This window comes from Parus major, chromosome 4A (assembly GCF_001522545.3).
Source record: "Parus major isolate Abel chromosome 4A, Parus_major1.1, whole genome shotgun sequence".
NCBI classification, from domain to species: Eukaryota; Metazoa; Chordata; class Aves; order Passeriformes; family Paridae; genus Parus; species Parus major.
This window is the reverse complement of record NC_031772.1, coordinates 17,800,797-17,824,436: the sequence shown is the minus strand read 5'-3', so window position 1 is coordinate 17,824,436 and position 23,640 is coordinate 17,800,797.

Here is a 23,640-nt window from a genome sequence, read left to right as displayed (position 1 = left end):
CCTCAGATACAAAAATTCTGCAATGCATTTCTCACAGAGGTGCACCCAAGTATGGCAAATGTAAAAGCAAACATCCAGTTGAATGTCAAAACGTTCATTCCAGGGTGCTCAAAATGCTTTTTATGCTAAATTATCACATGCAAATACAGGCAGGATGACATTTTTTAAGGTGAAAGAGCAGAGGGAAAACTGAAAGAGGTTGGTTACTTGCAATTGGGCTTTTCTTGCCAAATTTGATGCATTTGATTTTTAGAACTAGCACAGCCCCCGAGATGAATGTCTAAAGCTCACGTCTCAATATGCTGCATATTCAGTACAAAAATTAATTAAGAGATTACCCACTGAAGGTCACACACACATCGACAAGGACTGGAAACAATTTCGTGGCGGGGGAAAAGAAAGAAAAAAAATAAAAAATCAAGCTTAAACCTGAAAGAAAATAAATTGTGGCGCTGAAGAGCCGCGTCCATTTCAGACACCGCCACCTCAACCAAAAAACCATCGCCGTCCAACTCCTTGGGCGTGCTCACACACCTGGCAGCGGAAAGTTGGGAAGTTTGAGCGCTCCAGGTTTCGGATAAGGTTTGGAAAAGCGCCATGGGAAGAGGAGGAGGATGAGGAGGAGGCTGAGAATATCCCAAGGTTTGGTGGAGGCAGAGCTGGTGGCCGCGGGTGGCGGGAGGCCGTGGCAGCAGCTGCTGCACGCGCTCAGCACGGCTCCCCACTCCAAGTGTTTATCAGATCCGAGCGGCACTGCGGCATCCAGGAGCGGGGATGTGCTGTTTTGTTCACATTTTAATGTGCCATCTTGCAGTAGATGCTTGCACAGCAGAGTAAATACAATCTCTATATATACCCTGCGTGGGCGGCAGGGGTTATTTCTGACTGTCTTCATTACACTTCATTGCCAATTTGAATGTAAAAAAAAAATAAAAAAAAAATAATAATAATAAAATCAAACCCCTCAACAATTCTCCAAAGTGATTTCAGTCTGATTTTTATAATTATTTCCAGAACCTTTTCATTATGCAATTTTGAATCCTTATTGAAAGCTTGCTCTCTCTCTCTCTCTCTGGCAAAGTTATCCTTGATGCAAGTCAAGCAAACCAGACAAGCTAAAGCTTCTCCCTCTTCCTGCTTTATTAATAAACACAGACATGAATGACATTCACAGTGTTTAGCCCGGAGAACAGTTTAATAATAATGCTGCATCTCGCTTTATGGGGAGGGAGCTAAAAAGGAAACTCAAAAGGCTAATAGGTACAAATATTGTGCTTCACTTGCAATAAAAAATAGTGCTGAACTGTAAAAATGTAACTGATAGCAGCAATCTCAAAGATGTGGGTTCTGGTAACCCTCAAGCTAAAGCCGATTAGGTTTTGTTACATGGGTCCTTTGTGTGTTTTTGTGCTGCTGTACCAGTTAAATTGACCTCTACAGGCGTGTGTGTTGCTTTTATCCTTTAATGGCTTCCCATTCCAAACCTAACTTAGGCTAGCAAAACCAAATAAATAAAAAATCCTCCCTCTTCCACCTGTGAGAGGGAGATCTCTGCACGTGAACACCCTGCACTAAAATCCTGGGAATGCCCAGCAATTAACACGATGGCAGCAGGATGTGAGAGCTGTCAGGTGGGATGCTGGGACTCCAAAATGGAATTGTTTTATTCCAGAATTATTAATTCCAGAATGGAATTACAGGCAGAAATGCCCAGCCCCAGCCTGCAGCAGGTCAGGAAAGAGCATTTCAGAGGGAACACACAACCTGCAGAGCAACACCAAGGAAAAAAAAAGAGTCCCAGACTTTCCTTATTTTTGATAATTGCCTGTAAAAGTCTGTAATCAGCTCCACAAATAAAAACAAGCAACTCCAAATGTAAGTCCAACCGCTTCCATTTCCAGCACAGTTGGTCTGTATTTCCTCTCTGGGGCAATAATGCAAGCAGCTGGCCCAGCCTCTTGCTCTGTGTGATGATTTTTCAAAAAGTAGAGACCTCAGGAGTTTATTTAAGACAGATCTTTTGCATTTGATGATGTGAAGGAGCCCAACCAGCATGTCCAGGCAGAACAAGCCCCCTCAGCTGGAACAGGGAGCAGCTGCCACCAAAGAAGGTCTCCAAAAGAATAAAAAAACAACAGGGAGGAGAAAGACAGATGGGAAAATTGGTTCAAAATCTCCTCATGTTGAAACAACTTTATTTGCCCTCTCAGAACAGCCCAACCTCAGGGAAACGTCACTGAGTCGCTAAAGGGAAGTTTTAGCCACGTTCTAAATATGTGTATTTTTCTGGAGCTTCAAGGAGGCAGAATTAGTCAATTTGGCTACAGGCCATGAAACATAATTAGTTATGTGAAGTATGTTTAAATATGTAACTACAAGTGCTAATAGGAGTGCCCAGCCCCATAAATACGCAGGGATATGATGGGAGAGCAGCTGGGCACAGGCAAAACGCCGGAGACGTTCCCAGAGGAATTGCCACCTCTTCAGGAAGAGAACTCAGAAATTACAAATCTAAATAAATGACACGAAGGGCTGATATCAGGGAGGAAGGAGGGGGAAATGGTCCATCTTTAGAGCACGTGGAACATTGGGAAAGAAAGAACAGTTTGGGACTTTTGAGAAGAGAATGGCAGGAATCTGCTCGTGGAGCTACAGCGCAATTCCTGCCCTCAGGAAATTCAAGGACCAGCAGAAAACAAACTTCCACTGGAGATACAACAGCAACCACCTGGAACCCCTGAAAATCTCCCAGACACAACAGCCACCAGCCCAAAACCCCCAGAAAACCTCCCAGACACCGCTGAGCCGTAACAAACCTGCAAGATATTAAAATAAAAGAATGGTGTATTTAAGCGATGTGGTAACTGCAATTTGTCATTTAGCACTGTGAATCTATGGATTTTAATGACAGGGTCTCATTTACATTTAACAATCAGTGTACTAGAACATTTCTTGGGAACTGGGGGTATTTTCTTGTCTCAGTAGGAATATATAGAAATTTCTTCTTGATTAACAACAGACTAAAGGAGTTTTGCCCTGAAATCTCAGCTCCCTTGATTTCTCTCTGGAGCTGGATGAATATCAACATACCAAACTGCAATCCTGACAAGCAAGCTCTCTAAAATTCAGCTGTTTGTAATAATTATGTATTTAACAATTCTTCCACAAGAATAACATTATAAAGCACCTCTCATTTTATTGTTCATCTATATCACACATCTGCTTTAAAAAACACTAGCAGCCTATCTTGTTCTTAATGATACATTTTGGATGTGACTTTCAAAAGCATTTACAGCAACTTAGGAGCATAAATCCCACTGATACTCAACAGTATTTATGCCCTTAATGCCTGTAGCCATTACTGAAAATCTCATTTTTTTCCAGAGCTTTGGAGATATTCCAGAGGTCGTACATGTAGTAAGAAATGGCAAGTGTCACAAGGTATTTTGTATTTTACAGAAACGCTATGCAGCTTTAGGACAGGCATCAAGAATACTGAATACATGTACTTAAAACAATAATGGGGAGTTTAAGAAGCAGGGAAAGGCTCCAGTTGAATTTAGCCAGTGAGTTTGGGGTTAAGGTTGCTCTTTGTTGCATCCAAGCCAGTAAAAGCAGGATTCTGATTATTTTTTATTCCACTGGAAGATGGAGCTGCACTGTATGTAATTACACTGACCACCACAAACCATAAATGTCTTCTCCCCCTCTATAACAACCAAGACTTCAGGTCTCCATTACAGCTAAATTAAACTGCTGAACAGTTCAATTAGGCCATTTAAAAATGCATATTTTTGGGCAAGTCCTAATTAGCTTTCAGCAAGTGGAGGAAGCCCCAGCCTTGATTAACAACCTCATTTACTCTGAGACACTCCTGCAGAGCCTGGTGATCACTGCCTGCACCCACCACTGGAGATCAGAAGTTGGTGTGTAACTGCAGAAAATATTAAGTTGCAAGCACATGTGGGATTTTACATTGACCAGAAAATCAGAGAATCACAATGGCCCAGGCTGGAAGGGACATTAAAGCTCATCTCCATCCATACAAACAGGCAGGGAAACTTTCCACTATCCCAGGGAGCTCAGAGCTCCATCACACCTGATCTTGGGCATTTCCAGGGATGGGACAGACCAATTTGCAGTGGCTCTTGTAGCTCTCACTGCTTCAGGTCTTCCTAGAACGTAAAAAGTACAATAAATAAAATCACTTCAACACAATGCATGGATGAACATCCACCAGCTCTGTTACGTACAGGGAACCCTGCACTGAAGGATTCAATGGGAGGACAGGAGTTTTTTTGCTCTGCAGATTGATTGTCATCACTGACATCCTTGGGAGCTGGGAGTCCACAGCACCTTTCACAACTGGATCAGAATTTCCTACTCTCAGTTTAACCTTCTGTGAAAAAAAGAGGATTAAAAACATCACCAGTCAGCAACAGGGCCAGAGCGTTTCTTTTGCAGCAGAATTAAATTTGATGGATACCAAGAGCATTTAGCACTTGTACACAATCACACAGCCAGGATGTGTCTGTGGTAAACTTCCACATATGGCAAAAAGAATTTTTATGAAAAAAAGTGCACAGAAGTCTGTTCACCACAGACTCAGGAGCTGTATTGTTATTCTGTCATCAGCTGAGAAGAATAAAATAGAAACTTCCCAGTGAACACAAAGAAAAAATTAGACTCTGAACATCTGCTTACAAATCTTAGAATCAAGCCTTTTACAAAGCCTTATCTTTTAATTACCTTCTGCCCCCTTCCACGCCATCACTTTTGGCTTGCTAATTTAATTTCTTGGACATTTCTGCACTTACATGACTACACCACTTGATTAAACCAACAACAAACTCTGGGTAGTGGTGAGATGAACAACCATAATGAATTTTATATTTTAAATATATATCATTTCATATTTTAAATATATATAGACCAACATTACAGGCTACAGTATTCTGTAGAAGGGTCCTGCAAGCAGTAAATCAGTTCTGCAAGAGCTGTTGCTGCTTGGCTCCTCCTGCCTGGTGGCTGCCAGCACCAGGTCACTTCCAGCCCCTTGCCAGCCTCCCTGTGACCATCTGCAGCTTGAGATGTGGCCTCCCTGCCAGGAGCACAAAGGAGACGAGGCAGGGGAAGCCAGGGAGACAAATCAAACAGCCAGGCAGTGCTTGAGCTTTCCTGCCAGTTCCATTTCAGGCCAGCGTGATCATCCAGCCCCGCGCAGACTCCAGGCTCCTCCTGTACCAGCACAGCCACTGGAGCTGGAGTGCTGCTCCTGGGCTTTGGCATTTCATCATCATCATCATCATCATCATCATCATCATCCTCATCATCACTGCTGCTCCTGGGCTTTGCCATTCCATCCTCATCATCACCACTCCTCCTGGGCTTTGCCATCACCACCTTTGCCATTCCATCCTCATCATCACTGCTGCTCCTGGGCTTTGCCATTCCATCCTCATCATCACCACTGCTCCTGGCTTTGCCATCACCACCTTTGCCATTCCATCCCCACCACTGCTGCTCCCCAGCTCTGCTGCCTGGGCACCACCTGACCTGCCAGATGGTGACACCTGTTCCACACTTCTCCAAGAGACACCACAGCCAAAGAGTGTCCCAGACCAGAGCTGTGGTTTTTTGGAGACAGCGGTGTGATGCTCCCTGCAGCTCCAGCTTTCCCTCAGGCTCAGCTGTCATCCCAAATTTTTTTGCTGGACTACTTTTCTGCCTAGGAGGGCTGGAAAGAAGAGCAGCAGGCCAGCTGCAGAGGAGGAGTGATATTCCTCCTGCCCCAAGACCAGCATTAGCCAAGCAACCAAGGAGTGCCAGGGCTGGGCTCTCCCCCAGGTCAAGCACACAGCCCTGGCAAGGGACTCCTAACCCTGGATTGCTAACCCTGGGATTGCTGATCTGCTATTAAACAAGCTGTGCATCATTTCCATACAACCTTGATTCTGTCTCTTCCAGTCCTGTTCCTGGACACACCTCAGATTCATGATGAAACTCTCTCAAGAGAACACACTCAGAGTTGTCAAATCAAGACTGGGAACAGACTCGCTGCAAATACACTGTTCAACTCACTTAATCCTTAATTAGGTTTCATTTTTTAATGCAAGGCTTCAACAATTAACTCAGGAGAAACTGTAAAAGCAGAAGCCAGGCCACCAAGGACTTCTCCCACACACATTTCTCTGCTGGCGTGGCTGCACCATCGTTACACAGCTCCAGCAACCCAGCACGGCTGTGGATGTTGGACAGCACTTGTACAAATCCAGCCTGTAAAATAAATCCAGACACCTCTCCAAAGCACACTACCCCCCTTGCCTGCCATGAACCTCACACACAAAGGGAGCTATCCACCTACCTGACACCTGCTCTGAGCCTGGAAATAATCCTGTCTCCCTAATGTCTGATCTACAAATGAGGTCTTTATTGTTTTCATTACACACACTGTTTACACACGGTTTCATAAAAGTCACCACTAACAACTCATCTCCATAATTAATTGGAGTAGGTGGAAACCAGGGTAAGGATTAAAGAGAGGTTTTATCAGCTTAACTCAGAGGTGTCTTCCTCAAGTCACACACCTTTCCATGTGCTGCTGCTGCTGCCCTGGCTGCAAACCTGCTGGGGGACAGGGAGCATTTGGCATTTTGGCACTTCCACTTTGCTCTCTGTATTCATCTCCACACAGACCAGCCAGCCACTGGTGGGAATTAGCAAAGGTTCAAGTTTAAACTCAAAATCTGAGCTTTAAATGGTGGCTTTAAAAACTCTCTGACAATGTTTTGACTTAGTAAGAGCCAAGCAGAATTTCTTAGATAAGATGTACAAGTACTGGGAACAACAGATTAAAAGAAATAAATCATTATTTAGGACTAAATCCTCCAGATCATCTAATCACAGTATTTAATACCTTGACTGTGCTTTTCCTGCTCTGACAGGAGCAACTCCAACCCAAGTCAGAGAGTTCCATCACCAGCACAGTGAGTCTGCCATGGGGGGCACTAACAATGAAGACAGAAATATTCATTTTATTCCTTTCAAACTAAAACCCATAAGCAAATTCAACTTAATATTAAGTGATGCAGTTGGGTTATCCTCTGCCTTTTTTTTTTCCTTCTCCCAGAACTCCAAGATGTTCAACCAGGTACAACACAGAAGCGACCCCTGCAGCTTTATAAACATTGAAGGCAATTTCCAGATGTGCTGCTCTGGTTTCACCAGGCTCACACCACACCAGCAGCCACCTCCAGAACAGCTCCCACTGAGACCTTCCCTGAATTCTGTAGCTCCTGAAGATGGGCAGGAGTTCATATTCACTCCTCCTGAAGCATCTGCCTGAAAAGGGTGGATTTTAATGGTGTTATTTACAACTAACAATGCTATAAGCCATAAAAGCCTGAGTTTATAGGTTTCTTTCCTGCTGTAATGTTTATCTGACAATAATTTTGCAGACCACAGGTTTACAGAGCAGGGACACCTGGTCTCCAATTTATTCTGAGGTCCAATTACGTGGCAGGCAGAGGTACTGCTGCTCATCCTCCTCACTCCTCCATCTCAGCCATTTAAAAATTCCAATCTTCTCCCCCTACTTTACCTTTATCTTTTATTTTATTAATGTTACTAAAACTACAGTCATCTTGTATGTATTTATCTGAAATTCCTTTCCAATTCCTTTCCATTGAGAGTCCATGAAATCATCTTTATAACCCTTAAAACTTGTTTAAGCTGAAACAAGTCACTCTCAGTCTGCAAAGGGAAAGTGGAAAACTTAAACTGAACCACCTCAGTTCCCATTCAGTTCCAAAGAGAAACAAGAGAATTTTGTTTCTTGCAAAACAGAAACTAATACTGGATAGTCCTGGATGTTTAAGGCCACTGTGCTCTCTAGGTAAATTAAAAAATAATGAAGTCCAGGGTTTTGAAAGAACAGCAAGAACTGTAAAGAAGGTTCTGTTAACCTTGAATAAATATCCTGAAGAGAGGCATTGGAAACATACAGAAATAGTGGATGAGTGAAAAATTGCAAGACATCTCGTACTTAGCAGACTTTAAATAGTTTCTCTTTCCTGAACATATTTCAGGAAAAACAAAGCTACCTTTGTTAAAAGGAACCTATTGCATCATTGTCACAACCAGCCTGGGCAGGGCAGCAAACCACGAGCCCTGCAGCTTTTTATTTTTACTCCTGGTAACCAAACCCTGCCCAAACCCAAGGAGCTCAGAAGGAAATGGCACAAAACACCAAACCCAGAACCTGTGAGTGCCACACAACTCACTCCTGCTGCTTCCCCAGGCACACAGAGCTCATCCAGAGGCACTCTCACATCATCAGGGCTGATGGACAGTTCTGTATTTACTCAGAGATAACACCTGCCTCTCACAGGATTACTTTAGCACCTACTATAATGTGTTTAAATGAGATGTAGGTCTACAGGCACCTGAATTTGCTTTTTGATATATTTACTAAAATGCTGGCAGGTTTGATGCATGCTTTGCAGAGGCCTATTTTTTAAAATAGAGGAATTACACCTTGTTCTTACTTAAAAGTTTCTAAAATATTAGGCTAGACAGAGATCCAATTTCAAGCTTTAAACTGCTTGATAGACCTTGACAACAGGGTTGGCTTTTATGCATCATCTTGTAATGCAATAAATTTCGCTTGAAACATCTTCACCTGTGCACCAAGACATGTCACTGTGATACAGAAAACCTGACATGAAAATAAAAATAAATTAATAAATTAGTTGCTCAGAGAGCAACTGTCTTATGGCCAGAAAAACACACTTCCCGTGAGAAACTCAAAGAGATAATCTTATTTTGGTTTATTGAAAGGTGATTTAAGCAAGGAATAATTATGAAGTACAACTAATCAGTAAGACTGGAGACGAAGGTATGGGAGCTGACAGCCACAGTCCTCCAATTTCAGCCTGGAAATGCAGTTAATGAAAAGCTGAGATTTTAACCTGGAGTTAATGTTCTACCTCGGATGATGGCACAGGAAGTTTTGAAGGTGCAACCCGAGCACACAATAATAGAAAACAAAGAGAAAAACCCAGCATTTCTTAATTTTTAACGCCTGTGTTTCTGCACACTTGCTGTTTTGACACCACATGGAGATCTGCTTCTCAAGGAAAGCTCCTCCTCATTCCAGCTAATGTTATTTGCCAACCTTCCTTTTCATTGTATTATTATAATAATAATAATAATAATAATAATAATAATAATAATAATAATAATTCCCCCTTTTGCTTACAGCCTCTCTGCCGATGGCATCCATAAAAATCCTCTGAACTCTCCCCCCTCCTCCCTTTCCAACCCTCCCCTCACAGACAATTTTTTGTTTAAATATAAATACATTAATCAACCCAATGGTTTGGCCACTTCATGGGGGATGAAGGGGATGGGGGAACATCAGCAGCATCCAGCACAGATTTAGGAATATCCATTTTCAATCCACAGCTGCACCAGCAGCGCCTTCCTTGTGCTGTCTCCCATGGACAGGTGCTCCCACCTGGGAGCAGGATCTGAGGAGCTGCCAGTGCCAATCCCACACATTGTCCATGGATGTTTCCAGCCTGGCAGCACAGGCTGTGCTCCTGGGAAAGGAAACCAGTGTTTTCCAATAAAACACAGTCTCTCCTCTGCAAGATACAGCTCTCGGCATGTATCTGCTAACAACATCTCAGTATTTCTCCACCCCCTCCCCATGTTTCTCCTTTTTGTCAAGCTCTCCAGCATTTGTTCTGGGATCTAATTAAGGTCCCTTATCACCATGGCAAGAGGGGGGCAAGGTCTAACAAAACAGCATTAATGAACCGATTGTTTTCGCTGGGCACATACAGAGTTTTAATCCCCAAGATTGGAACATATCTACACTTGGAAAAAAAAAAAAAAAAAGATTAAATCTAAAGGAGTCTCTGCTGTTTACATTTTTGTAAGACTTGAACCAGAAGCCCTGTATTACTGGCATAATCCAACAGCACCTCAGAACTTATTTTTAACAGGAGTTTGATTAGGACATGCAGCTTCATTTTGTCTCCTCTTCTGAGCATATGCAGAAGTCTCGCTCCTACCATCTGACTCTCCTTCAAAGAGATGAGCTTCCCGTAAACTTCATTAGTTAGATGCCATTTTATAGGTAATTCAGAACCTCTTCCCACCTTTCTGGGTTATTAAATCTATTAACATCCCAGGATATTGTTATGTAAGTACTGCTCATCTCCATTATGCAGCAGAATTAGACGAGAGCGATTAGAACCAAGTTTGCCTTGTTCCATCTCATTCCCTGTGTGAACTCAGGTACCAGAAGCCAAGAAAATCTCCAGGGGATGCAGCTTTGATACTGAAGGGAAAGACAACCAAAGGAGAACCAGAGAAGTCCACAAGGGGAAAGAAACATGGGCTTCAGGTGAGAGCTGTAAAGGAGAAGGTGCTGTGTTTCCTTGCCCTATAAGAGCAAATTCTTCACTCCTCCCATGCATGTCCTTCTTCCCTCCCTTCATCTTCAATCCAACTTCCAGAAACATCCAAGGATTTTAATACAACTTACAGTCAACCCCCTCCTTGGAAGGATCCCCTCCAAGAAATGTCTCATTTAAATGTTACAGAAAGTCTTCCTCTTAACTCTACCCCTCCTTGCCACTGGCTCTCCCCTTGCCTTTTGAAAAAAAAACTGCTAAAAGAGTTTAATTTTTGGACAAGAAATCAGTCCTGGTCACAAGTAATCTGCAAAAAGAGCTCTCCACCTCTCACTAGAATAGAAGTCTTGAAAATAGAATCCTGAACCTTTCAATTAAGCATGAGAACTCCTTTATGTCATCTAAAGGGGAAGACGTTTTACAGCCCAAACTTTGAAGGTTGCCTCCTATTCCCATTCTGCATAAAAAAACCACTGAAAATCTGACTCTCCAATACAGGATATAATGTAACATTTTACAAAGCAGGATGCAGAATGGAAGAGCCATGGGATTCCACACACAAGCAACAGGAAAAATGCAAGGAGGAAACTCCAGCAGAGGAGGAACTAAACTTCTTTTTACTAAAATAAATCAAAAACTATTTTTTAAAGCAGTACTGAGAGACTTTCCTACACACTTTTCAAACTTTAACTGATTTTCAGGACACTCCTGGGAAGGAAACACATCCATATTAATAATCCCACTAAACAAGTGGGGTGAACAGGACAGAAAAGTGATGGCACTGTCACAGGGCTAAGAGAGAAATCAACGCTGGCTCACTGATCCCTCCTGTGTATTTTAAATGCAAACCTTTTCTGCTGTTCTGCTGTCATCACAGCATATTTTGGAAAATAAAAGCCAGTTCCAGAGAGGGGGACAGCAACTTCAGCTTCACATCCCATTTACCTGTAAGATCCCTGCCTGCCCAGCTTGCTCACCTGCACTTCTGGGTGAGAAAGTGTCTTCTGGAGGGAGTCCTTCTGCTCAGCAGAGCATCACACAGAGCAAACAGAGCTCATCCTGCAGTGTTTGCTCTCCCACCCTCTCTGCAGCACAGGATCACGTGCAACAGGTGGGATGTTTTTTACTAAATGCACTTTTGCAGGCAGCGTGGGACAGCAAGACTTGAAAGGACAGCTGGTAAGAACACCAACACTTGTTGCTGTGTGTTTATGCAGATGGCAAAGAAACACATCCAAAGCAGAGTTTGTTTTGTCCTTTGCTCCCATGTTCGTGGTCCCACTGGCCTCAGCAAGCACTTGTTACACCACACAGGTTTTGAGCAGGGTTAAGGCAAAGTTTGGCCTGCCAGAAACAGGCTGGATGTTCAGGCCTTCTGGCTTTCACCTGCACAAGGAACACACTCCCCAAAAAGACAAAAACACTCAACTCCATTCAGAATTAAGCAGAACTAATTACAAATTAATTCAGAATTAATTTGTATCATGACAAAATGAAGGAAAACTTGGCTGGGTTGCAATGAGCTAGAGCACCCCATCTTTCTCACCTCCAGTCCTGCCTAAAATGCTGAGGATTTTGCAGAATCATTTATGTTGGAGAAGACCTCCAAGATCACCAAGCCCAACCATTAACCCAGCACTGCCAAGTCCATCACTAAGCCACATCCCCAAGTGCAAAATTTTGGAGGTTGACTCCAATAATGTTTCCCTCGTGAGAGCACTCAACCTAATTTTATTTCAGGCACAACTGTAATAAAACTACTTCTTATTACAACACGTAATTAGTGGCTAACTTTTCAAAATAAAAATGGCCATGAAATTCAGAATCAGGTTATTCTTCTACAAACCAGCATTTTTTTTGCTCAAGCTCTCCCCAAACATAAAACCACTTACACTGACAAACACCACAGAATTACAACTCTGACCTATTGGATAAATAAAGTCGATGCGATTTAAAACGATTCAAGGGGCTGGGAGTTTGACTCGATCCTTGTGGGTCCCTTCCAAGCCAGGATATTCTGTAGTTCTGTAAAATTCCAGGAATCCTGTGCTTACAGAGACTCCCTACCCAGCACGTACATTCAGAAATGAAATACATTATCTCGAGGTAGTAAACAGATTTGTAATGGGTGTCACTTATCCCTGTCAACGGCGCTGACGAATAACACTGTTAACACGGATCAGATCGCCCACCAACTACAATCACAGCCCTCCCCTGTCCAAGAGCCACGGAACTTCTCCAATTAGCTGCTCAGAACTAATTGTCAGATGCAATTTGCAGTCAGCAGTTTCTTCTCCCTCCTTTTGCAGGCATTGCCCACAGCAGCAGCCTCGCTCAGCCTCCCTCCCTCCCTTCCCCGTCGTGTCCCAGACCTAATCTCTCCTCACAGCTTTTGAGCACAGCTCTTCCAGGCAGCTGACATTTAAATAAGCTCTGTATTGACTTTCCTCTGCTGTACCTCGAGTCCTCCTTGTTTTCCTTATGTTCATATTCCAACTCTGCTGCTCTGCAGCTCCTTGCAGAGGTAATGGAAGTGAAGCTGGACTGATAATCAATAAACACCTTCACCCTGCAATCCCTCAGAGGCCGAGTCCAGAAGGAGATTTCCCACTCTTCCCATGCATATTCACTATTTTGGATAAACTTTTAAAAGGAAGGAAAGGCTCTTTCTCAAATCTGCAGCATGTTTCAGACGACGCTAAGCCTGTGAACTTTCCTTTAACTCGCATTAAACCGATACAACTTTTAATTAAAAAAGTAATTTTGAAAAATTGCTTGTGCGGTGCGGAAGGTGATGTTCAGACAGCATCACTGATCCCTGGAGTTCTGCAGCCTTGAGTTTAATAAACTGAATTTTCAAAAGTAAACACAGCTTGCATCAGCACAAACCTTCTATTTTAGCCTCCTATTTCCCATCCTTTCCTTGCTCAGCCAGAGGAGGATGCCACAAGCTGAACACTGCATGGCTGTCACTGGAGAGGGAGAAAATTCCCAGCTCCTGGAGCTGCCAGGTGAGGAAGCCTTGCCTCTGATGGACCAAGGGAGGAGGGTGAAACATCTTCTCCCCCATCCAGGACCAGCAGAGCTGAGGAATGAACTCACAGCCCACCTCCTTCTCCGTGAGGAAAATCCCAGGCATAAGGACTGCTCTAAAATATGCACCTGAGCCTCAGCAATTTTACCCTCACACAGCAGCTCCTGCCTCCTCCAGCTGTAATTTAGGATTTATTTTGCCTAATTTGTTATTTCCTGCAGTAGGTAAGCCAGCAAGAGGGAGGGGCAAAGGGCAGAACAAAAACCAATCCAAAATGTCTTGCCCTGGGCAGAAACGAGTCAAAAACACTCTCAGGTTTTGTTCTGTTTGTTTTTTTAACTGCTCACCTGGGTTTTTTGGAGGGTTTTTTCCAAGTTCTTTTAGAAGAATCATTTGAATTATCTTTACTCCACAACTTCAAAAAGATGCTTCATGACACTGGGTGTCATTTCTCCCTTTTCTCTTTCCCATGAATTTATGAATTTATCCCAATTATCCCACTGCCCAGCCCATAGGCTCAAACAAGGGCTGGGAAGCCAAGATCCTTGGGTTCATTTCCCAACTGCATTTCTTGCAGGTCATTAATTACCCTGTGAGCTGGTTTGCTCCTCTGTAGAGCAGGGAGAGGTGGGTTCTGCAGCTTTATCCCTGTTTATAAAACAAATACTCTGAGAATCCAGGCACACTGTGCTGATCCGAAACACCAGGCATTCTGTTATGATACATAAATAAATATAAATACAGCATCTATCATTTTCACTCTACTCATTTGCATTTCTACTATTTTAAAACTTCTAATGCTGTTAGAAATGCCAAAAGGAGATGATTTCATGTTCTCATGCCTATTCCACCAGGAAATGGTAGCCCTGAATGCAATTTTTTCCTTCTGCTAAAACTGTAACTTCTAACTGTATTTTCTCAGTCAAGGCTTCATAAGAAAGCAACTTTAAAGGTGTTGTTTGCAGCTGCAGTGAAACAAACACTTAAACATTCAGTACTACCCATGCTGAGCGAGGTATTTCATCTCCACATCCTCTAACTCCCAGCACCACCGGTGATTATCCCGTAAAACTTAATTCTGGAGGGTGTTTTTATTAAATATGCGTTTGGATCTGGTCTCAGATCCATAAAATATTTAATCACGTGCCTAAACATTACATACCCCACCAAGTTTGGATTTTAGGCTGTCTGGTAACACACACAACAAACTCCAGAAGATAAAACACGTTCATTCTTTATCTGAAGAGCTCCACTCCACAGATCAGCCTTTCAGAGATGTGCCAGCTCCAGCTCTAACTAGCTCTTCACACTTTTTTTAAGACTAATAGGCTTCACATATTCATCTCTAAAGGGTATAAATTCCCTTCCTCTCTTTCCCTTTCAAATATGTCAGGCAACATTACAAAAAAAAAAAATAACATCTGTGCCACAGTTATGCAACAAGCAGCATGATAACCATTAAACTGCACTTTTATAGAGAGTGGGCTGAATTAAAAAATAAAACAACAAAAAGGAAACAGGGGGGGGAAAAAAAAAGTTTAAAAGTTCACCTTTAAACCTTGGGATCAGGGAAGGTTTCAGCACCACCACTATCCCTTGCTTATTCTAGATTCCCTGTTTTGCTGCCCTTCTTCACTGATGCCTCATGGCTGTTAATGGCAGCCTGATAATACATGCCATGAACTGCAAAAATGGATTGAATCTGGCTGGAAAGGGCTTAAACGTTCAGTAAGAAGATGAAGAATCCCAAAATTGGTTTTAGTATGTGTGTACATTTTGTCAGAGTATACCAACAGCACTATATATTCTCTTCTTGCAACACTTAGCAAGCCTTCTCTTTTCATAAATATAGGTCAACAGAGCTAAACTCTGTTTTTGCCTCAACTCCCACTTTAAATGCATAAAAAATTAGATTTTTAGGGAGCAGAATGAAAGGAATGGTGTATTTCATGCTATTATATACCCAGCCAAGGATCCCAAAGGGTTTGCTTGGGCTTTAAAAACAAAACAAAAACCCTTGGCATTTGTCAAACTAAAACCATTTTTCTTTGGTCTTTGCACAACCATCCTTTCCAGATTTGAATAAATAACATCAAACAAAATATTTTCACTTCCATTTACAATGCAATACACAGAAGTTGTTCAAGGACAGACAGAACAGAGTGTGAAGCAGCTGGGGACTCTGATGAGGACCCATCAGACCTGGAAATGCTCATTCCAACCCCTCCTCTGCCCTCTTGTTATCTTTACTTAAGCAGCCTTACATTGCCCCAAAAAGAAATTATTCAAATAGCCACAGATAACAAGTTTAGCAGCCACCACCACAGGGTATGGCTGTACCCATAAATGCAGGGAGGAGGATGAAGGTATTAACAAAATAACCAAAATGCTGATTAAACTCTGAGCTGCACATCAGGTTTTCAACCTGACCCTGGCAAACGTAGGAGTGATTTAACACAGCCCATTTAGCAAATAGCCAGGCCTAACTGAATAATGTATATTATATGAGTATAATATAGGATAATACCCTTAAATATAATTGTGTATTATATAGATACAATATATTTGATATATATTATGTAAATATCGTAATACTCTTAAATTGCCTTTTGTTTTAACATCATCAATGCAGGGTGAGAACTCATAAATTATATTGTCAGCTGCAGATTTCAGGTATTTTACGTTTACTGCACGTTGCAGTGGGGAACACAACCCTTCTGCTTCCACATGAGGTTTAAGGCACAAGACACTGATTAAGCATTTCTGATACAATATTTGGACTCCACCATGCACAAACTCACTGATCACAATGCAGATAAAGACTTTCCCATACCACACCAGGCCAGAAAGCTCCAAAACACAATTTAAGCAGCATTTTCCTCTTTTCCCCACCACTTTCCCTGAAATGTCCCACCAGCAATCCCTTCCTAGGAGCCACCTTCCTCCGTTCCTGCTCTTGGCTCTTTGCTGGCATTGAGGTTTTGCCACTCATTTCACCCAGGAGCCCCTCCAGACCACCTGCAGAGGTTGGAAAGTTAATCCAAGATGCTCCCAAGCTCTCCCTGAAGTGACCTTTAGGATGTCTTGAATTCATCCTAGTGAGGAATCCAGCACACAGATTGTGAATAGAGAGGTGAGCACCACAAACAAGGGTGGAAGGGAGGATAATAGGGGGAAAAAAACCCAAAACCAGAGAGAACTGAGATACCAGGCTTTGCTTAACACATGAACTGGAACCTGTAATTCCGTACTCCAGCAGTCAGAATCAGCAATTCCACACAAAAGTAATTCCACACAAGCACATGGCAGCCAGCATCGGTCACTAACGAGCTCCAGCTCTGCAGCACAGCCAATGCCCATCCTTCCTGCAAAGCCAGGACTGCTTCCAAAGGGTGAAATCAGCTCTAGACCCTGTTGATGATTAAGCACCAGGTTTTAAACACCTTTTGCAGAAGAATAGAGAACTGTAAGTAGCACGTGGTTCTCAGCTCAGCACTGTACAGGGACATAAACTATAGCCTGAAGGTAAATCCTGAAACACAACTTTATGCTGCCTAAAAGAGCCATAAATTGTGATGCTGAGCAATCAAGCCAATCAAAAATTCACTCTTTCAAACCAGAAACTCCTTGGAAACACACTGGCCTGCCCAGCCTCCCATCCACCTCCCAAAAGGCTGCTGATGAGGCACTGCTCAAACCCAGCAAGCAGCAGGCAAGGAAAGAGCACAAATTAACCAAAGAAACACTCAACAATAAACAAAACCCCTCTTCCTGCAGCACAAACTCCACCAAAGTAACCAGATAAATAAGACAATTAAGTAAGTGAAGGGTTAGGACAAATTATTTGTTCTGTGGGAAGTTTTGGCTGAGGGTTTCCTCTGAATTTCTCATGGCTGGCTGGGCTAACAGCACAGGCACTGTGGGCTAGGAGTGGTGCTGAACTCCACTGTTATCCATTAGCCATGCTGCTTGTGTCCCAGGCAGCTGAACTCCTGCACGAGCTGGCAGTGAACACTCCATGCACTTCACAATGAATCTCCATCGAGTCACTGCATGGACAGGTGATTTTGATATAGGAGATTTTCTCAGAGGCAGGCATAAACAAAGCCAATGGAAATTATTGTGTGCTGCTCCCTGCAGAGCCAGTGGTGCCAGGGAGATTGGGGTTTGCTTGTTTGCTTTAACTCTGAGCTGAGAAATTGTGGTCAGCAGCGCTTTCCCTTCGGATCTTCCCAAAAATTCTACCATTCAATTCTGCTCTTGACAGGCACAGCTGTCAGTGAAGTTAACCTGTCCATGTAATGTTGGCAGAAACATTAAACAAAAAAACCCACATCACAAATTTTTGTAGCTAAAATCAGCCCGCTCCCCAACAGTTTTCTTCATGCAAATGAGAGCAGTGACCACCCTGAAAAAGGCAATTTTCATTTTCCCCCTTGAGGCTCAGAGAGAGCCAAGATTACTAATTGCTCCATTCCCTGGAGCAATATGAAATAAGACCCAGCTTCCATCTGTATAACCACTGAAGTACCAGCATGACCCTTAAATTCATATTCAGAGTATTAAAAAATGACCTTGCAAGCTCACCAGAAAAAAAAATAAAAATTAAAAAAAATGCTGCTTGCTGGCCAAACAGACACCAGGTTCCCTCTGTACTGGTTAAATTCCCAGCCACCCTCCTCGTTCTCATGAAGCAGTTAAGTACTTCTCTGAAGTTATTCAACAACTGTGAAGGTCAAGTATTGTCCTGACTGGCCAGTCACAAACAAACCCACCTTTCATATCCATCTGTGCTTCAGCCACTGAGTAAAACCCCAACCAGAAGGGGGGGAAAAGGACAGAAAATTAGTGTCAAAGGGACCTGAAAATTGGGGCCAATGCAGTGGATGGGAAAGAACTATTTTACTTTTTTTTTTTCTGTGTGTAAAACTCATAGTTTCAGCTAAAATACGAAAAATTTAAAAAAAAAAGAGCTTCAGTGGCACTTCTGAAGAATAAAAAAAAAAAAAAAGGGCTTTGGAAGCTTTAGATTTGAAGCTTCACAAGCTTCTTATGAAAAATGCAAGCTTTGAAAAACTTCTGAAGAATTAATATTCTTACTTTGGGCTCTTCTACTGCCAACGGACTACGGATGCTGTAACTAATAAAAAATAATTAATGCCAATAAACAGGCCCTTCATAAAGCTTCAGCTTCTCTCCTCCATCAAAGACTCTGCTCATTCATTGGGACATTGTACAGGAAACAAAATTCACCCACAGAACTCATCTTTTCTATGTTTGGTTCCTTTGTGCTGTAACTCACAATTAAAATCCTCCCAAGTGCGAGGAAAGGAATCTGATTTTTTCAATAAGGACACAGCTCCTAAAGCAGAGACCTCACCTGGAATGGAACTGGGAAAGCTGGGAATTCGAGGGCCCAGGTCTCATGCTGGGAATAAAACAACCAAGAAGCTCTCAGGAGTGCTCCTGAGAGTCTGGCCATGTCCTGCAAGATCCACAAGAGCTCATTTTCCTGATAAACTCCATCTGAGTGTCCAAATACCTCAAAAATGCAATGGTCTCACAGCATCAGCCACCTTCTCAGTTTTAGCATGTCAGGAAAAGGACAATGCTGGGTTTTAGTATGTGAGGAGCTCCTTACTCCAGGGGAGAGCAGAGGTAGAAAATGCCTGGATTTGTTGTTATTTTAGAAATCCTGACACTCCTCTCTCCAAGGGCCTCAGCGTGAAACAGCTCCAGACACCAGCAGGGAACACCACAAAGCAGGAAGGGACCTTCACACCAAACCCACCACGAGGAGTGGTGCACAACAGAAACCCCACAGGAACAAGAGGATAAATTGATAAACTGATAAATTGGCAAGAAAACCCCGAACTGGTGTCAAGGCCAGGCCCACGACCCCTGCTGCTCCTGCCAGCCCCAGTGACACACCAGAGACTGGCACTGCAACACCACTCAAGGTGACATCCCAAGTCAGACCTCAAGCTCCCTCTTGAGACAGAGGCACTCGTGGTCTGATGCCCAAGGAAAAACAACAGCCACTGGCAGAGACAGAGATCACAGTCCTCATAGTTTCAGTTCAGGAAGGTGTTAATCTGATGGGGTAAATGAATTAGCTGGGGTCCAAGCAGAAGCAATGCTGTTGGGCCAGCAGACTGTGGTTCCACCTTCCCAGAAGGGAGCAACACCAATAAATCAGGACAAGGAGACCGATCAGAAACTTCTAGTGACACATCCGCCCAGATTCTGAAGATGCAGCACAAAACAAAGATGTACAAGATCACTGAAAGGCAACAATTAGCCAGCAGAATTTTCCACCATGGGAGACTATCGAGACAAGAGCCTGGATAAATTAAGCAAATCAGTTATCTCCTAGTCAGAAGATTTTTTTAAAGGCAAACAAGACCGCAAATACGAGCTCAGATTGCTGGGCATAAATCAGCTTCTGAATGCTTAAGGGTTAGAAGAAATCTCTGCCCAGGGACAACACCCCCAGCACTCCCCACTCCCAAATCTCTGCAGTTCCTCAGACTGAGCTGGCACAGACCCCCCTGCCTGGGACTGGAGGGCACTGGGCCATGGCCCTGGATTATTCACAGGGCTGACGTAGCAATGCAGACACAGATCCACCTCATCCCTGTCACTCTTTGGAGACTGCATAATCATAGCTCAGCCCATGCCAGAGCAACATGAGGAACACCTTCTGTACAGAAGAAATTCTCAAGATTTAAAGTTTTAACACGAGCTAACAAACGCCAGGGATGAAAGAAATCCTGGGATGAAAGATCTCCATGACACCTGCTTTGAATAAAAAGACATTGCTACAAAAATATCACAGACCTGCTGGTCTAGAGCCTTTGCTTCATGTCATTCCCCAGACGTCAATTTGCAATAGAGGCACACAAAAGCAGCATTACACAGATTACATGCTACTCCCCTGAACCGCAAACAAAATCCACCCAGCGCTACCACCACAGTCCAAAGCACCACGGCACCAAAGCCACTTCCCCTGCCTGTTCCTGAGATGAATTTGCTAAGGAGAAGGGCTCATTTGCAGAACTGGTGGCTCCTCCTGCAAACTCAGCTGTGGCTCAGCTTTCCCAAACACTCCCCATTTCTCCTGGTGGCCACGGGCAGGTCAGCAGTGCCACCAACCCTCTGGCACCAGCAGCAGGACAGGTTTTATCCTCAATTCCTGCATCCTTCAGGCAAACCCCCACGCCTGGATGCTCAAACCAGTTCATCATCTTCAGCATCTGTAACTTACAGAGCACATGGCAAGTATTTCATCATGTTTGGTTGTAACAGCACCCAGGAGCCCTAAAAATCAAAAAAACCCCAAAAGGCTGAGATCCCACCACACCTCTCACACCACATTACAGGTAAGAGATCAGGTGGGTCCCTGTGCTGGAAGAGCACAGGTGACACTGTGGGTGTACAAGACTGGCTCAGAGAGAAGAGGGAAGAGCAAGGTACCAACAAATCATGGTTTGCTCAGTTTTATGCCACATGGCTCATTTACTCACTGCTGGCAGCTTCCACAAAATCAGGCTCGTCAAGCACCTGACTGTATACACAGGTAATGATTATAAAGCCAACTCAAGCGGGGCTAAAAGTACACAAAGATGTAGCATAAAAATAAAAAAAGTGCAATCCTCTCCCAGGTGGAAAACAGGACTTTGAACGTAACAGGTGGATTACATAACAATTATTTTGCTTCCAATTCTCAAAATACTTTTTTTCTAAATACCCTCACAGACCAAAAGCTGTCATTACTGAGAAGCAATAGCGATTTTACTCTGGTAAACAGTCAGGCTACCCACCTGTCTCATAGCCAAACACAAACTCATCAAAGAGCCCCCCCACACAAGGACCAGGGCAAGGCCTGGAGCATCCATGGTTCTCCTGCCTGGATTCTGCCCAAGGAAAAGATTATTTCCTAATGCTGCTTTTCGTTTGCAACGGGGCATAAACTTCAAGGGGATGGTTCACTGCTGTGCTGGGGGAAAGCAAAGCAGCACGGTTGGGTTGCTGCTACAATGGAAAAGCCTTAATATCCAAAAAAATGCACCTCTCATCCGTGCTTGGGTCCCACACCCAGGATCCAACCTGAGCCAGACCCCTTTGTTTGGGAACACTTTCTCCCCAAGCCTGGGGCCTTCTTGGTGCTGCAAGAACATTTGAGTCTTTTCATGTGTTTCTTTGCAGAGCCAGGGAAAAGATACACACGTGAGCCATCACAAAACCATCCACGAGGCCTCACCATCTCAAAAGAGAAGGACACCACCAAGGCACTGCCCCACACACAGACTCCCTGTCCCAGCTTGGGAAGTTAAAACCCACTGGCCACAACCTCTTTTTTTTTCTTTTTTTTCCAATCTCAAAGAGACTCCTCAGCATTCAGAACTCAACGTTGAAGTGGGGCTGCCAGAGCCTCGCCTCCAAAAGGCGACAGCAAACACAAGAAAAAAAGGAAAAACAAACCCACAAAAATCCCCCCTCCCCGCCCCCAAAGCCGAGCGGAGGGCGAGGAGCAGAGAGGGAAAGGGGGACGAGGCACACGGGGAAGGCGGCCGGGTGCTCCCCTTTTCTGCCTCCCTTTTATTCCTGCTGAGTGTAGTAACACTTGAACTGGCTCTCTTTATTTGCAGCCGGATACACGCTTTCAAAGATACTGTACTACTGTGTAGGCCAAGCAGGGACTCTCTTTCTTCCCTTGGTTAGGGCTTTTGGGAAAATAATTATTCACCAGAACTGCCATCGTGAACAGAGCGAGCTAAATCAATGTAGCTTTGTATGGGCCATTGCCACTGCAAAGCAAATACTCCATCAAGACATGGATCAGTGAGAATTTTATCACTAGGAATCCTTATGCACATTTTTGTGTATTTTTAATATCCACCTTATCCCTCCCCATGCTGCTGCACCCCACCCTCCCCACGGATTTGTCTTGTGCCACTGGCAGCTATGGGGCTTGGCCGTGAGATTCACATTGCTAAAATCGTCTTAAATACACAGGTTTATTCTCCTAAAAAAAAATTATAATAAAGCATTGGTGCAGAGCAGATTTATTCACTGAACAGGTTGATTTATTTAACAGACTTGACATACATCAAAACCTACTATAGGCTTACATAATTGTTATCCATTTAGCAGGTCTGGTTCTTTTGTCAAGTATTTGTTTTTCAAAAGTGATTCACTAAAGACTGCTGCCTTCTGCACAGCTCGCATACCTTAACAAATGCAGTCTTGCATGGGGTATTAGCAGGAGCGACTTTAAATTGCATCCTACCTGCCTGAGCGCTGCCGCTATCTTTTAGCCTCTGTATTATTCTTTTACCAAATCACGCACACGTACAAAAAAAAAATATAAAATAATAATAAAATAAAAAAATGTAAAACAGCAAAGCAAGAGGCAGGAGCGTGTGTAGAGCAGAGCGAGCCCCGCTGGCAGCAGCGTGGGCTCGGTGTTACCGCAGTACCACGCCGCTCCAGCGATGCCAGCAGGTACCTCCGGCGCGGCACAGCCGAGTACCAGGATGTTGATGGCTGCACAGAGGTTTCGGGGCCGGCGCGGGGCAGGGGGGACGAGCAAAGCGCCGGGCGGAAACGGGGGGTGGGGGTGGAAAAAAAAAAAAAAACCCCTCCGGGAGGATTTAAGGACCAAGGAGCCGTTTTGTTTTCCCGCAAGAGGCTCACTGAGGCCTCGGCTCGCACAGGCGCAGCGCTCCCTCCGGCCTCACGCATCCACCCACGGCTGCCGGCCGCGGATCCCCCGAATACGCACCCATCCTGCGCGGGTTCCCCGCGGGAGGCGGAACGCGGCGGAGCATCACCCCGAGCACGGCAGCGATCGCCTCGGCGCTCATCGCCGGCCCCTCACGGCTTGTTTGGCTTCATCTAGCGCACCGTGCATCGCTCGCTCGCCTCGGAGCCGAGGGAGGATTTCGTTCCCCCCCCACCCTCGCTCCAGCATCCTCCTGGCGCACACACCGGGCACATCCCGGGGCTCGGGGATGGCAGCGCCCGGGTGCCGACCGCACGGACCCGGCGCTCCGCCGCCCGCCAGACAGATGGTTAATTACATTCACAGCCGCATTTTGCGCTGGGATAGAGTTTCAGACAATGAGCCAGTTTTATTTGATTAGCCAGTTCTCTAGTTTAATGCGCGCGGTGACAGCT